The sequence below is a fragment of the Triturus cristatus genome, chromosome 4_1 (assembly GCF_964204655.1).
Source record: "Triturus cristatus chromosome 4_1, aTriCri1.1, whole genome shotgun sequence".
Classification (NCBI taxonomy): domain Eukaryota; kingdom Metazoa; phylum Chordata; class Amphibia; order Caudata; family Salamandridae; genus Triturus; species Triturus cristatus.
This window is the reverse complement of record NC_140585.1, coordinates 1,122,792,647-1,122,810,099: the sequence shown is the minus strand read 5'-3', so window position 1 is coordinate 1,122,810,099 and position 17,453 is coordinate 1,122,792,647. Positions and strand designations below refer to the sequence as shown.

The 17,453-nt window shown below is 52.1% G+C and overlaps 1 protein-coding gene across 4 annotated transcripts in view; it reads left to right on the top strand.

The window, feature by feature from the left end:
- Nucleotides 1-17,453, top strand: part of KMT2E (lysine methyltransferase 2E (inactive)) — a 2,077,373-nt gene that overhangs the window by 1,548,258 nt on the left and 511,662 nt on the right. The window lies entirely within an intron of this gene.

Sequence of the window (17,453 nt, the reverse complement as noted above, 5' to 3'; positions counted from 1 at the left end):
ACGTCTTCGGTTTGGCAGGGCATTCACGTACGTAGTGGCCTTTTTTGCCACAATATAGGCACAATCCTTGTTTACGGCGTGACTCTTTCTCCGTGGCTGTGAGGCTCGCTCGTATTGCGCTGATGTCCATGGGTTCTCCCTTGGATGCGGTGGAAGTTTCAGGACTTCCCACCGTCACATAGGATGGAAGGGATTTTCCTTTTCTCCCATGATCCCCCTTTCTTTCACTTAGCCTATGTTCCAGCCGTAATACCAGGTTGATAAGGCCCTCACATGTCTTGGGTTGAGGGTCAATATGAGCCACGGCGTCCTTGAGCTCATCGCACAGCCCTTGATGGAAGAGCGCCGTCTGTTTAGCAACAGGCCACTTGGTTTCCGCAACCAGCCTTCGGAACGCGTTGAGATACTGCACCAGGTCGTTGGATCCCTGTCTCAACTCAAGCATTTCACGGTCCGCCGTGTACGAGTCAGCCCTTCTGTCGAATACCTTCAGGAATTCCTCGCGAAAAGCACCCCAATCACATAAGAGGGGGTCGTCCCTGCTCACCAGAGGTACGGCCCATTGTGCCGCGTTTCCAGCCAAATAGGATATAAGGAAAGCCACACGAGCCTGACTCGTGGGGAACGCCTTTGATTTGCTCGATAAATGTAGCGCCACTTGTGTGAGGAATACCTGCACTGTGTTAGGATCCCCACTGTACCTCTCTGGTGTTGCCAAGGGGATGGCTACCGGCATTTCCACTACTACCGCAGGGGTCTGGTTCGTGAGGGAGGTGCTGGGCGTGAGCGGGTCCAATTGGATAGCATCCAGTCTGGCTTTTACATCGGCTGTTTCTTGCCTAGAGGCAGCCACTTCAACTTGCATGGCCGCTAAAGCAGCCAGCACATCATCAAGTGTTGCCATGTCTGTTATCGACCGGGAGACAGTTAGTGTTATTAAGGTCGGATATTTTGTAACGCCCTGAACGTCTCAGGATCGTTTAACAGACACGACAATGAGGACGCAACCACTTGTGAAGGGTTAGTTCTTTTAATGAAGGCAAATAAAATACAAAGAACAAACAAAAGTTATAGTCACTGGAATCCTCCAGGCTAAGTACGTTACCAGCCCACAGCACGGATGGTCCTAACCGTCCTCTGCATATACGCCGATCCCGGCGTATGCCAACAGAGGGCAGAAATGAAATGGCCGACAATGCCAATCGGTAGGCTGTGAGGGGCACGAAGAGTGTTGGGGAGAATCGAGGAGTCAGGGAAACACCCAGCCGGGGTCTCTACCTGAAGGGAGCAGCCGCTCAACCTCTTCCTCAGACTGCACCGGGACACAGAGTCACCTCCTGGTGATGCGTCACCGATACCCCAATCACAAGCAAGAAGACTGAACCGAGAGCAGCCGCTCGATCGATCCTGTGGACTTCCGAGTCTGTAACGCGGCAAACACCTCCTGGTGTGCGTTACAGCTGGCAGTCCCTGTGTCTCTGGTCGGGCTGGGAGTTACGACTCCAACCAGCAAAAGCGCCACTGCGCTTGGACTCAGCCGAGTCAAAAAGCGAAGCTCAATGGTTGACCGGTAGAGCTTCCAGGTCCTTCACAGGTGACGATGGGGCAAGACACGGCCCAGGGAGTAACGACTCGACCTACCTCCGTTCTTGCCTTACTGGAGCACCACTCCGGAACACTGCTCTTCACGAAGCAGGTACGTCGGTGTAAACACAATATCCGACAGCCTTGTACCTCCCGGTTCCTCCCTTTATAGGGCGTGTTTTCCTTGAGTTATGTAACAGCTCTCCTGTTTACATAAGGGCGTGTTTCCCTTGAGTTATGTAACAGCTCTCCTGTTTACATAAGGGCGTGTTTCCCTTGAGTTATGTAACAGCTCTCCTGTTTACATAAGGGCGTGTTTCCCTTGTATGACAGGAATTCTTGACACACACATTCAGACCTATCCTGGATCTTCGATCGCTGAACAAAGCCATTTTGAATGAGAAGTTTCGCATGTTGGCGCTTTATCAAATATGTCCACATCTGTAAACAGGAGATTGGATGTGTTCAATGGACCTCCAAGATGCGTACTTCCACATACCTATAATTCCCCGTCATCGCAAATATGTGCGATTCGTGGTCGGCGGCAAACACTACCAGTTCAAAGTTTTGCCCTTCGGACTGAAATCTGCCCCACGGGTCTTTACCAAGTGCATGGCAGTGGTGGCGGCGGCTCTACACAGAAGGGGTTTGTTCGTTTACCCGTACTTGGACAATTGGCTCCTGAAAGGGCCATCTCCTCAGCAAGTAAGGAGCGATTTCAAAATATGTCTAACTCTACTCTGCAAGCTAGGTCTGCATGTGAACATGGAGAAATAGGTTCACTGGCCTACCCAGGCGATCCATTATTTGGGCTCCACTCTGGATACAAACTTAGGAAGAGCGTTTCCTTCGGAGGAGAGACTTTCTTTAATGCAACAGAAGTGCAAAACTCTTCTCCAGGCAGCCCGTCCAACGGTCTGGCAAGTGGCATCTCTGCTGGGATCGATGGCTTCTTGCATATTTCTCATTCCCAACGCCAGGCTGAGAATGAGGCCCTTGCAACAGGACCTAGAGGACAAGTGGGACCAAGCATCGGGTCACTGGGAAGACTGAATTGTGCTTTCGCAAGCAGCAAAGTCGTCCATTGTATGGTGGACTCGACCAAAGAACCTTGTAGTGGGAGTCCCCTTCCATCAACCAGTTCCAACACAGTCCTTAGTAACGGATGCGTCTCTACAAGGGTGGGGAGCGCATATGGATTGCCTGCAGATGCAGGGATTGTGGTCCATCAAGGAACAATCCTACCATATAAACATGTTGGAACTGCGAGCAGTCCACCTAGCTCTGAAAGCTTTTCGGCCCTCAATTACATCCAACTCGATCCTGATCCAAACAGACAACACGACCACCATGTATTACCTCAACAAACAGGGTGGTACGCGCTCTCGCCTGCTCTCCCTGGAAGCTCAAATGATATGGCACTGGCTTCTAGCCCGAGGCCTTTCCATCACAGCGGTGCATCTTCCAGGGGAAAGAAACGTGGACTCTGGTCTCCGGCGGAGACTCAGCTCCATATGAACCTTTTGGAGCTGAGAGCGATCCGACTTGCACTGAAGGCATTCCTTCCCGTTGTCCAGGAAAGTGTGGTGCAGGTGTTCACGGACAACACCACCGCCATGTGGTATTGCAACAAACAGGGCGGAGTGGGGTCGAGGACCCTTTGTCAGGAGGCTCTGCGCCTCTGGACATGGCTGGAACACCAGGGCATCACCCTGGTGGTTCAACATCTGGCGGGCTCTCAGCCGCTGGTGCATGATGGATCACGAATGGTGTCTAAATTCGGACGTGGCGCAAGGCCTCTTTCGACAGTGGGGAGAGCCTTGGTTAGATCTATTCGCCACCGAAGAGAACGCGCAATGTCCGCAGTTCTGCGCGTTGGAGTTTCCAAGGTGGCACTCGCTCGGGGACGCCTTTCGTCACGAGTGGAGTTGCGGTCTGTTGTATGCCTTTCCACCTATACCACTTCTGCCCAGAGTGCTGAAGAAGATCAGGCGCGACCGGGCCCAAGTGATCTTAGTGGCTCCGGATTGGGCACGAAGGTACTGGTATCCCGAGCTACTCAGTATGTCAATCAATCCTCCGGCACGACTGCCTCTTCTGGAGGACCTTCTGTCGCAGCAGCAGGGGACGGTTCTCCACCCGAACCTGTCCAGTCTCCACCTCCATGCGTGGAGATTGAGCGGCGACAGTTGATGCCATTTGACTTGCCTGTGACGTTATTCTGGCAGCCAGGCGTCCCTCCACTCAAACGGTATACCCCTGCAGGTGGAACAAATTTGTGGCATGGTGCACAGCATAGGCTGTGGATCCCCTTTCCGCCCCTCTTTCTGAGGTTCTCCTCTTTCTTCTCTCTCTAGCCCAGCAGGGCTCTGCTCTGGGCACCTTGAAAGGTTATCTATCAGCTATCTCTGCTTTCTTACGACTTCCTGAACAGCCTTCTCTTTTCAAATCCCCTGTTGTTTCTCGTTTCCTTAAGGGCATTACTCACATGTTTCCTCCTGTCCCCTTCGTAATGCCTCAGTGGGATTTGAATTTAGTCTTCACCTTTCTGATGTGGCTCCCTTTGAGCCTCTTCACAATTGTCCCATTCGTCTTCTGACTATTAAGACTGCTTTCCTGGTAACTATCACCTCGGCTAGACGGGTGAGTGAGCTCCAGACGTTATCGTCTAAGCCTCCTTTTCTTTCTGTTCATCCGGACAAGGTTGTCCTCCGGACTTGTCCTTCCTTTCTTCCAAAAGTGGTAACTCCCTTTCACATCGGGCAATCTGTCACCTTGCCCACCTTCGTTCCGCCTCCGCATCCTTCGAAAGAGGAAGAGAGGCTCCACCGTCTGGACCCAAAACGGGCGCTGTCCTTTTATTTGGACCGCACCAAACAGTTCCGGGTGGACGACCAGCTTTTTGTTGGATATGTAGGTGCTAAGAAGGGAAGGGCAGTACACAAGCGGACCATCTCACGGTGGGTCGTATTGTGTATAAAGGCTTGTTACTCCTTCGCTAAAAAGGACCCTCCTGTAGGGCTGAGAGCCCATTCCACCCGGGCCACAGCGGCTACTACCTTTGCAGGACATCTGTCAGGCAGCTACGTGGGCCTCGCTGCACACATTCGCCAAGCATTATTGCCTGGACAGCCAAGTCCGGAGAGATGGCTTCTTTGGCCGCTCTGTTCTCCAGGACTTTCTGGTGTGATCTTGGTTCGCAGACCCACAACCGGGGTTGGTATTGCTGGGGTTTCTATTCTAAGGTGAGGAATCTAACTAACGTGTTTCTTTCAGATGAACAAGTTACTTACCTTCGGTAACGATGTATCTGTAAGAAACATTAGTTAGTTAGATTCCTCACCGACTCACCCATCCTCCCCGTTCTGCGAACCGACATCTAGGGTTAAGGCTATCCTTTCTAGGGCCCTAGATTTTTTGGCACCAGTGTCGGTCTCTTGCATGGCTCTGCGTTCCTGGCGCGGAAAGCCATGTACAAGAACTGACGTCAGCCCGCGAGGGCGGCGTCTAAGTACTCCGACGACGTCATTCCGGCGCACGACGCCGACGACGGACGCGGAGCCGCAGACGACGCCTAGCGACACGCAAGGGGTATTGCTGACGAAAAATCTTTCCGGATCCAGCCTGGGGATATTCTAAGGTGAGGAATCTAACTAACTAATGTTTCTTACAGATACATCGTTACCGAAGGTAAGTAACTTGTTCTACTCTTCTAGGGGTATCCTCATCAAAGTCATAAGCAACCCTCCCGCCTCCCCGGGCAAAGGAAACTTGTTTTTTTAAGGAATTGTCAACTCTTTGTGTCATGGCTTTTAAGTCACCGCAAAGAACAACTGACCTAACTGTCACCCCTGAAGCATGATGGGAAGCTGGGGGGTCATGGCTGCCCTAAAGGCACAGTGCCAGTTTATTTCTATGTTGCTATGAGTTAGCTTTTCAGCCTTTCTAGGCTATGTTTTTTCTGCAATGCAGCCTGTGAGCTGTCAATGCTTTCAGTCCTATCTGAGAGATTGTGATAAGTGCTAAGCATTAAAACAGTTTTCAAACATGCTTTGCTTTTGTTTTTCCCTGGTTTTTAATGTATTGTTTATGATATACAGGGGAGTCCTTACAGCATTATTCAGCTCTAGTTATGAAAGGCTACATTTGCTTTTTTATTATATATATATAAATGTATATATATATATGGAGATACATATATGTTTGTCACATATATGATTGTGTTTCCGGGGTCCCGCGCATGGGCGGGAATATTCTAGTGCTTATGACTTTGATGAGGATACCCCTGGAAGAGAACTAGGATTACAGGTAAGTAACTAATCCTTACTACTTGTGTAAGATTCCTTACCGCCCCACCCATCCTCCCCGTTCTGCAAACTGATTTCTAGGGTTAAAGTCATCCCTTTCAGGGCCCTAGTTTCTTGGCACCAGTGGTCAGTTTCTTGCATGGCTCTGCGTTCCTGGCGCGGAAAGTCGCGTACAGAACTGACGTCAGCGTGCTTGGGTGGTGCCTAAGTAGTCTTCTTGACGTTACCTCGGTGCTTCCGACGCCAGTGACAGACGCAGAGCCGAACAACGCCACCTACTGACGCGCAGGGGTACTGCTACAGAAAACTATCCGGATCCAGTCTGACGCCTGGGGATATTCTAAGGTAAGGAATCTCTCACTAACTAATGTCTCTTACAGATATATCGTTACACAAGTAGTAACTTGTGCACTAAGAAAGTCGAATGCTAACTGCAAGGAGGAACGATTCTTGGACCAGAAGACTCAGAGGAGCTGGGAGAACAAAGAACCACCTAAAGTAGGTACCCAAGAACCGCCACGGAGGCTGTGCTCTGAGTGGAAACACAGCCTTGTGCCCAATGGAAGTCTATGGAGAGTTCGCGATTGTGGTTTTAAAGAAGAAGGACCCTTCCCAGAGGACGCTGAAGAAACCCTTTGGAGGACGGAAGGTTGGAGAGCCACTCCACCCATGGATGCCCCAGGAACCAGGTTACCTGCTCCATGGAAGCCGAGTGCATAGAGGTGAAATGATATTGGAACCTCCCATAGATGACGATTGGAAGACTTTGGAGAAAAGGCCTCTCGAAGTTTGTGAAGATGTCCAGTGGAATCCAAGAGTTGATTCATGAAGAGGAGAACCTGTAAGCAAAGGGGACAGAGTCTATGCCAATCCGAGGTAAGGAGGAGGCCTGGAAGCACAATGCCCACAGTTCAGGAGAGCTGACGAGGATCTTGTTGCTGCAGCTGTGAGGACGAGGCGATGCTGAGAAAGACCCGGAGCCGTTCACGAGCTATCCCAGGTCGGATGTCGGTGTCTAGGTGGTCGGTGTCCGGCGGGAGTACCAACAAGCCTCGGTACCTGCAACTGGCATGGAAGACGACAAGATGCAATCTTTATGGCTAGGGTACTCACCAAGTGCAGGAGAGTCAGAGTAGGCCCAAGCAAGTAGAAGAGCCCACCAAAGCAGAAGACGACCCTCGAGAGGAGGACCCACAGGCCGAAGGCACAGTTGTCCCAAGACCTCATACAGCTCACCAAAGATGGAGGCCCACAGTGCAAGAGATGCAGTAGGGACTCCTAACTTGGACGGATGAGGTGCTGGAGCTTCTTGTAGTTCGAAGGTCTCTAAAGTGCAAAGCCAACAAGCCATTGCAACGGCAAGTCAACGCGGTGTACCGGGGTTTGGTCCCAGCAGCTCCGATGTGAGATACTACCCTCAAAATTGCAGGGAAGACAGGCCAGGCCTCTGAAGAGCTGCAGAACCAACATCTATGTTGATGGGCCTCGGAAAGTCCATAGAATGACAGGAGCAGCAGACCGGTCAGCTTTGTCACAGTGCCTGCAGAGGAGTGACTCCTTCAATCAAGGGAGATTTCTTAGGATGTCCTAGATCCCCACAGGTCTTCTAGAGAACCTGAGCAAAGCACAGACACAGAAGAAGACTTCAAGAACAGCGAGACCAGGAGCAGCAGGAGTTATCTTTGATGCAGTCTCTGTTCCAGTCGACGCCCAACGAAGTCCAAGTGGTCATACAGTCGAAGAGTGTCTTGGTTCCAGAGGCGAGGCTTGTTCCACACAAATCTGAGGATCCACCCACGGGGGAGCCCTTAAATACCCAAGGAAAAGGGTTAGACCGATTCAGGGGGTCCCTCCCAGAATATGGCCTGGATAGAGGGGAGAATACTCCCCTGTCCTTTGTCCAGTTTCGCACCAGAGCGGGTACAAAGGGTCCCTGAACTGGCCAAAACCGGAGTATGCAAGGAGGGCACCAAATTTGATCTTCTGTGCAGTCGGGTGGCGCGGCAAAGCATTCCCACCCCAGCCCAATTAACTTAAGTCCTGTCTGGGAGGTGGTTACACCTCCCTTTGACAGGAAACCTATTGTTCTATCTTCCCTTACTCAAGCTCAGCTCAGTACATGGGATCATACCTCCAACACCGGATTCAGAGTTAGGGTATGATTCCAACATGATTGATACCAAACATGCCCAGGTTCGGCACAGCATTATATAGTTGGACATCTCATAGTGACTGATGTTTAGTATATGTCTTAAAATGGTTGACTGCACTTGCAAAGCCTTGGAGAACTGACTCTGGGATTTGTAGGTGTGTCCTGCTCATGCAGTGGCACCCTCACACTTATAACCAAGCACCCTGCCCTCAAGACTGAAGAGCCTTCCATAGGGTGACTTATAGGTTTTAAGTACAGTGACCTCAGATATAAGGAAACATATCTGTTGTGAGAGCTGCAAGCACCAACTCACACAGGCTCCAAAGGCAGGCCTGTAGTTAAAGTTGAAGTGGACTCCGAAGGATGGCACAATACATGCTGCAGTCCATTGGAGACCCCTTGTGTACCTATGCCCTGGTTACCTTAGTACGATATTCTAGGGACTTATAAGGGTACACCAGTAGCCAATTGTGGAGGTTCAAAAGTACTTACCAAAGCGATTTTGGGAGAGAGAGCACGAATGCTGGGGTCCCGATTAGCAGGATCCCAGCAAACTACAGTAGAAACACACTGACACCAGGCAAAATGTGGGAGTAGCCATTAAAGCAGATCCTACTTTCCTACATACATTAATTCTAAAAAAAATCATAACATTTTAAATGATAACACAAATTCTCAATAGGTCTCATTGTGTGAATTGAACCCAACAGATAATGTGCTCAATATCTCTTAAGCAAGTTTTAGGATTCACATTTGGCTTGTTATTTGTTTATATTTTACACATTGCTAAGAACACTCCCAGATGTTTATATGACTCATTGGCAGGTATCCCACATTATATAAACATTATATAAACATACTAGCACCAAGTACTAATGAAGGGAAAGCCTCGGCTTGCCCCAATCTTACCAAATAGCAAAAGGCTGAATTTGTCAAAAAGGAAATATCGACGATTCTACGGCAATAGAGACACTTATGCGGGCAAGTATCCGGGTACTGCTTCACCGATCATTCTAGGCTACAGCAAACACGCCTGTAGAACCAATAAGGACCCTCCGTGCCATTGGAAGCTGGTAACATGCTTCCGATACTTCTACCACACTGTACGATTCTTTCATTACACAGCCTCAGCGTATCCGCTGGAGCTATCGTGATTGATTACATATTGCTCAGCGTACTTGCCCGCATAAGGGTCTCCATTGCCGTAGATATTTCCTTTTTGACAAATTCAGCCTATTGCTATTTGGTAAGATTGGGGCAAGCCAAGGCTTTCACTTCATTAGTACTTGGTTCTAGTATGTTTATATAATGTGAGATATTATTCTTGGTACAGAACTGTGACCTCAGAGAGCCTGTTCTTACTGTACAAGTCTTCTCTGGAACACCACTACTTTTGTTATTCAGTATCTGTTGATTATGTGGGACTTTCTTACTATTAGTTAATAGCGACAGAGCCAGTGTAGGAATTTGACACCAATATTTAGTTTTATGAGGACGGTACTATTAGTTTACAAGGTCTTTTTAAGAACCCAACTAACGATAACTCACACTTCGGGAACACCATACTCCAGCCTGGTTGGAATTATCACTGGCAGAGCATTTCTACGAGATTATCACCACTATCTCTAAGCCCTGAGGAAGCCACGGGCATAACTCCCATTGGCGACGAAACACGTGTCGGCTGGTTTTCGTGTGTTGCTTTGAATAAACAACAAGAATATACTGAAGATTGAACTTTGAGACTTTTGCTTTTGGAACCTCTTATAAACTTTCATTTGATTGACACCTCGTTCACGTGTGCCCGGGACTTGCGTGCTATTGACTTTATGTAGGGTTTCCTTACACACTTTTAGGGGTTTAGGGATTTGTCCCCTTGCCTGGTGGCACCGTACACTCACTACCATTTGCACACAACCATAGACATAGCAGAGCGCCTTTTTTCCTCCTGAGTCACTAAAAACCCTTCGTATTCAGTGCTAATTCTAAATCCTCCTGGATCGAAATGCCGTCGATGTTTCCGACAATTGGAATGCATTGGCACCCTTTGTAATTAAATTGTCACATTAGTTGAAAAATTCAAAGATATATTTCATTGCGTTTTTCCTTTTTTTCACACTGTGTATTGCTTAATTTATACTCGCTGTGTGATCACTTAAGCACTGAGCACTTTAATTTTATGCTGTGTCTGTTTTGTTTAGTAATGTCAATATAATATGGTTCCCTAAAATAATAATTAGTCGTCTCCCTGTCTTGCTAATTTTCAGACCTCAATTGTTTTTCTTTTGTTTTGTTTATTGACTGATACTTAAACAATTAATGTTTCTATATTTCCTCGCTTGGAACCCTTGTTGTGTATCTATACAAGTCTCTGAATGCCAGTATCTGAAAGAAACACATTAGTTAGATTCCTCACCTTAGAATATCCCCAGGCGTCAGACTGGATCCGGAAGATTTTTCGTCAGCAATACCCCTTGCGCGTCGCTAGGCGTCGTCTGCGGCTCCGCGTCCGTCGTCAGGGTCGTGCGCCGGAATGACGTCGTCGGAGTACTTAGACGCCGCCCTCGTGCGCTGACGTCAGTTCTTCTTATTTCCGCGCCAGTAAGCGCAGATCCGGGAGAGCTACCCCTTTTAGTCTTTTTTGACTAAGTTTTTTGATCCTTTTTGATCTTGTCTCGACTCCGGTGCCGGTAGGATGCCTGGTTTCAAAGCCTGTGCTGACTGCAACCGCTTGATGTCGGTTACGGATCATCACCGCCGATGCCTTTACTGTTTGGGCCTCGACCACGACGCGGAGTCGTGTTCGGACTGCAAGGCCCTGACCTCGAAGGCTAGACGGGAGCGGTCCCGTAATCTCCTCGAGCTTCGCCACTCGGCTCCGCGCCCCTCTCGATCCCGGTCCAGGAGGAGGTCCAAGGACCGGTCGCGGATTTGCAGCCACCACCACCGATCGTCTGGCTCCAAGTCTTCGGGTAAGTCGAAGCACTCCAAGAAGTCCAAGAGGCGACACCGCTCTTCGGACTCCCCTCGCCGGTCGCGCGACTCGGCCGAGGGTCAGGGTGGTTCCGCAGGCGCCGCGCAAGTCCCCATACCCGCCGGTCCCTGGGACTGACGCGACGCCGGCGGAAGTCAGTGCCTTCCTCTCGGCCATGAGGAACCTGGCTCCGCCGTCGACGCCCGCTGGCGCGCCTTCGGGGCCCGCGGACCCGACTGGGCAACCTTGCATGCCGGCGGCTCCGGCCCCGGCGCTGTCGCCGGCTCCGGCCTCGACGCCTCAGGTGCCCGAGGGACTCGTCCCCGAGTCCCCGCCGATGCCGGTCGACCTCGTCACGCCTCCTCCGCCGGCGTCGACACCAGTTCCACCTCCGACGCCGGCTCCGCTCGGCGTCGAGCCCCAGTTAAGCCCCGCTCCGGACCCGGCGCCGTTACGGCGTCAATGGACGCCGCGTACGGCGCCGTTGGAGACACATTATGTCTATCGTCCGGCTCCGATCCTTCCTCCTGTTTACCAGGAATCGGATGATGGGGGCGAATGGGAGGGGTCCGAGGATCCTATGGCCGTTCAGGCTCAGCTGTCACAGGACTGGGCAGATGAACTGGGGGAGGCCAGTGGTCTGGATACCTCACCAGACACTGGATTCATCTCTCCTCCGACTGTGGCTTCGGAGGAGGGTGCTGCTTTCTCTGTGGTGCTGCGCAAGGCGGCCGCAGCCCTTGGGCTCGAGCTGCCTGCCATGGCTGTGAGGACTAACGTCCTCACTGAGGTGCTTCAGTCTGCAGCAAGCTCCACTGAGCCTCTGCTACAATTCAATGAGGCCCTCATTGACGTTCTGCAGGGCACCTGGTCCAAGCCCTCCACAGTTCCTCCTGTGGACAGGAACGTCGCCAGGCGCCACCGCCCTGCTCCGGGCTGTAGGAGAGTAGGGTCTGCTTTCTATGTTCACCCCCACTTTTTGCTTTTGCTTTACTGGTTTTCGACTTAGATGTGGCTGTGGGCCTGCTAATCAGACCCACAGCCCTGCTGTTCTCTCTCTAAATTAATACTATGTACTTTAGGTGCATAACCCATTTGGATAGGATCACCTTATTGGCCCCTGTACAGTGTACCCTAGGTACCCAGGGCATAGGTGTACCCTAGGCCTACCAGGGGCTGCAGCATGTATTATGCCACCCCTGGCCTGGCCTTCCATTTTGACACAACTGGCTGATCACTCAGCTGGGGCAAGGTCGTGTAATCACCCCTTGCTTAGGTGTAGTATTCCTATACCTAACTTACATATAGACACATGTGTACCTATCAGTCACTCCTATGGCAGGCCTTAACAATCCTGGAGGCAGAGTGCTTGGTAACATGTGAGATGGTGCTCTAGCATGAGCTGAGCCTGTCTGCAGCTTTCGGAACCATGTCCTTATAGCTGTTCTATGATATAGCCTACCATATACTCTTAAAGTGCCTTATAATCTTAGACGGTTATGGTAACTATGGTTTGGCTTTATCGAAACATGTCGTGTAAGGTGTCTAACACTGTGGAATAATACCCCCATACCATTTCTGGACATGAGGATATTATTCCCCCCTTCTAGAGGGAAAGACATGTCAAAATCATACTTCACTGTTAGCCTCTGACAAAAGCCTCAGCATCACAAAATGGATGCTGCTGCCACGACACAAGTCTGACCTCCTGCAGCTGGGAGTGATCCCAGCCAGGGAGGCCTGGACAATAGGTTTCCTGCTTGGGGAGGTGCTAGCACCTCCCCAGACAGCCTTTAGTGTATTGGGGCAGGGTGGGCTGAAAGGAATGAGACATGCCTGGGGCACACAAGGTGTTCCTTGCATAGTCCAGTTCAAACCGGCGCTGGGGCACTCCAGCCCCAGCTCTGGCGCGAAACTGTACAAAGGGAAGTGGGTGTAACCACCCCCTCCCAGGTCCCACCCATAAGGCGTGACCTAGCAGGTATCCCAGCCCCCCAGATTAGTATAAGAGTGGGAGTTGGGCCTCAAGACTTTAGATTATCCTGAACCTGCAAACTTGAACAGAAACTCTGGACCTTCGACATTCGACGAAAGAAGAAGACTGAAGAATCTCCCTTGTGGCCAAGGAGTGGCTACCCTGTGCAAACAGGCACCATCAAGAGACTACCCTTTGCTTTGCCCAAGTTCTACGAGGAACCGACTGCAGAGCCCGACCAGAGCCTTGACTTCCAGACTTCTCCGACCCTGATCCACATCCACAGCAGAGCTGAGATCCGTGGAGGCGACGAGCGACGTGGGACCGGCTACCTGGGAAAAGTGGCTAGTATCTTCAAGCGCAGCTTCTGAGGCACCCTCGAAGTTGTGCACCGGGGATTGAGAAGCCCCAACCCCAAGCACCATCTGCACCGAAGATCAGCCCCCCACACTCCACGAGTTCTGCGTGGGGCCCTTCAGCATTTTCCTGCTTGCCGCGTCTGTCTGGTTGCTTGCCCGCTGGCTAGTGGCCTTTGTGACGACGCACCCTGAAATCTTCATCGCTGGTTTGGCTCCTCCAGACTGGCTCCTGCTCCTTTGAAAAAGAGAAGCATCCCAGACCTTCCTGGTCTGCACCAGAAGCAAGTCCTCCGTTCTGCGTGGGTTCCGCTTGCCAAGGCTTGGTGAGTCCTAGTCCAACTTCGACGCCGCCGACAGCAAGAGCCTTCGTGGGACAGCTCGCCTCCTGGTCCTGGTCGTCCTCGACGCTTCCTGGTCCTCCTGGCTGCAGCGACAAGCTTCACCTTCACCTGCAATCTTCACGACATCGCCTGGTTCCTTCCTGGTTCCACGTGGTCACTGGCTAGTGACCTTGACTCTGTCCCTTCTGCTTGCAGGTCTCCTCTCTTCTTGATCCCAGCCTTGGGATCCACCGGACACTCTTCACTGACTGCCTGTCAGCATCTTTCTTCAGGCATCCATAGGAGTCAACGACGAAAACCGACGCAACTTCACCCCTATGCACCCGCAGCCTGTGGGCTAGGTAACTTGGGTACTCCGGTGCTCATCAGGATAGTGACTATCCTAGTGTCTAGTTTTCCAGTCTCGACTTCCTAGCTACTCCGGAAGTGTCCTAAATCTATCTATTTCTAAACTGTACTATTGCTAGTGACTTTTACGCATTACGCGTGAGTGTTTCCACTCTGCACACGAATCCCGTGGGCCTCCCACTTCCTAACCTTTGGTAGTATAGTGTAGCCCCAGCGATTCCCTAGGCCTAGGCCTATCCTATTTCCGTGACAGTGGTCCTTATACCACTTACTTAGTATATGGTTTGCGTGGCCCCTAGGGCCTAACTGTATTACTTACCTGTGTGACTTAATGTATGCTTAAATAAGACTGTGTTGTACTTACCTCTAATCTCATAAAGAGTGCTGAGGGTTTGACTAGAATAAATACACTTATTTTATATATATATATCTGTTGTGGTGTCCTATCATTTGGTATTCAAGGGATTATATATGGTATCACAGCTGGCTTCACATGCCATTCAGAGTTTAGCCTAAGACTGCTCTTGTCCATGCTACCACTAGGATAGCTGGTCTATAAGGTTGACTTTACAACCAATCACCATAAGGGTATTTGGACTGATATAAGGTGTACACTAGAACTAGTGACATCATACATCAGGCCAACTTCTCACACGGGCGACCCCAGTTTTCTGTCCCAACACCCCACCCCCGAGAGCCTGGTTATCCAGGCTTCTACCTCCCAATCCTCCTTCCCGACCGCTCCGCCGGACCGGGATTCCAAGAGACTGGAACAGTTTGGCAAAAAGCTGTTCTCCTCCCTTAGTTTGGGTCTGCGGTCCTTGAACACCGCCTGTCTTTTGGACCGTTATTCCCACTCTCTGTGGGATACGGTGGAGGACGTGCTGCCCCTGTGCCCGGAGGAGGTCCAGACACGACTTACCCAGGCTCTGGCCGATGGGAGGGATGCAGCACAACATGCTATCAGATGTGGGCTTGACACTACGGACTCGCTGGGTAGGGCGATTTCTACCACGGTGGCGCTTAGACGTCACGCCTGGCTGCGGTCCACGTCCTTTTCGGGGGATGTCCAGAGCACTCTCATGGACATGCCCTTTGATGGCACTCGCCTTTTTGGTGAGAAAGCGGACAGTGCGCTGAATCGCTTTAAGGACTCCCGGGCTACGGCCAAGTCCTTGGGCCTCTCGGCCCCGCGGTCGCAAACTTCCACCTTTCGCCCCTTTCGTGGCCAAGGAAGGGGTGCCTCCTCACGTCCGCCTAGCCACCAGCCGCAGAACCAACCTGCGCGCGGTCGCGGACGTGGTTTCCGCCGATGCGGTTCTGGAGGACGACGCGGTCAGCCCACATCCACCCCGGCAGCATCCGCCTCAAAGCCTTCCTAGTCCGAGCTTTCAGGCCCATTCCACGCCAGTGGGCGGCAGAGTTCGCCATCACCTGCTCCACTGGCGGTCCATCACATCGGACAGGTGGGTGCTGCAAATCGTCCGAAAGGGGTTACTCCCTCCCCTTCGAGACGACCCCTCCAGCCATGCCACCGCAGCACCACCGTATCTCGGGGGATCATTTGAATCTTCTCCACGAGGAAGTTTCGGCCCTCTTGGCCAAGGGGGCCGTCGAGCGCGTTCCGAGCCCAGAAGTGGGTCGTGGTTGTTATTCCCACTACTTTCTGGTTCCCAAGAAGGGCAAAGGGGGCCTACGCCCTATCTTGGACCTCCGGAACGTCAATGCCTTCCTCCGGAAGGAGAGGTTCAAGATGTTAACTTTGGCTCAGGTTCTAGCTGCCCTAGACCCTGGAGACTGGATGGTAGCGTTGGACTTGCAGGACGCATATTTCCACATCCCCGTCCTGCCGGCCCACCGGCGCTACCTGCGGTTCACGGTGGGTCAAGAGCACTTTCAGTTTACTGTGCTCCCCTTCGGCCTTACCAGTGCCCCTCGGGTGTTCACGAAAGTGATGGCGGTGGTCGCAGCTCATCTGCGCAGGTCAGGGGTTCCAGTCTTCCCCTATCTCGACGACTGGTTGTTGAAGGGGGGGTCGCCCCAGGCAGTCGTCTCCCACCTCCAGACTACGGCGGATCTCCTGCATTTGCTGGGGTTTTCCAACAACGTGCCGAAGTCACACCTGAGTCCCTCTCAGAAGCTCCTCTTCATCGGAGCGGTTCTCGATTCGGCGCAGTTCCGGGTCTATCCGCCGGAACAGCGGGTCCGGGATATTCAGGCCCTGATTCCCATCTTTCGGCCTCTATCCTGGGTTTCGGTCAGGCTAGTGTTGCGGCTTCTGGGGCTGATGGCCTCCTGCATCCTACTAGTGCATCACGCCAGGCGGCGCATGCGGGCTCTGCAGTGGGACCTGAAGTTTCAGTGGGCCCAGCATCACGGCAACCGGTCCGACCATGTCTTGATCTCGGAGGGCACTGCACAGCAGTTGCAGTGGTGGCTCACGGACCGCGATTGGGTCACGGGCAAGAGCCTCTCCCTTCCCCAACCGGAGCATGTCGTAGTGACGGATGCGTCCCTCCTAGGATGGGGTGGCCATATGGGAGAGGCGGAGATCAGAGGCCTCTGGTCTCCGGCGGAGTCTCGCCTCCACATCAACCTGTTGGAGTTCAGAGCGATCCGACTTGCACTGAAAGCCTTCCTTCCCTCTGTCAGGGAAAGTGTCGTGCAGGTGTTCACGGACAACACCACCGCCATGTGGTATTGCAACAAACAGGGCGGGGTGGGGTCGTGGACCCTTTGTCAGGAGGCTCTGCGCCTCTGGACGTGGCTGGAACACCAGGGCGTCACCCTAGTAGTTCAACATCTGGCGGGCTCTCTGAACGCCAGAGCAGACGAACTCAGCCGCCGGTGCATGATGGATCACGAATGGCGTCTGAACTCCGAAGTGGCGCAAGGTCTCTTTCAGCAGTGGGGAGAGCCTTGGTTAGATCTATTTGCCACCGAAGAGAACGCGCAATGTCGGCAGTTCTGCGCGTTGGAATTTCCAAGGCGGCACTCGCTCGGCGACGCTTTTCGTCACGAGTGGAGTTGCGGTCTGTTGTACGCCTTTCCGCCTATACCACTTCTGCCCAGAGTGCTGAAGAAGATCAGGCACGACCGGGCCCAAGTCATCTTGGTGGCTCCGGATTGGGCACAAAGGTACTGGTATCCCGAGCTACTCAGTATGTTGACCAATCCTCCGATACGTCTGCCCCTTCGGGAGGATCTTCTGTCGCAGCAGCAGGGGACGGTCCTCCACCCGAACCTGTCCAGCCTCCACCTCCATGCGTGGAGATTGAGCGGCGGCAGTTGATGCCATTTGACTTGCCTCCTGAAGTCTGTGATATCATTCTGGCAGCCAGGCGTCCATCCACAAAGACGGTATACGCCTGCCGGTGGAACAAATTTGTGGCATGGTGCACAGCAAAGGCTGTGGA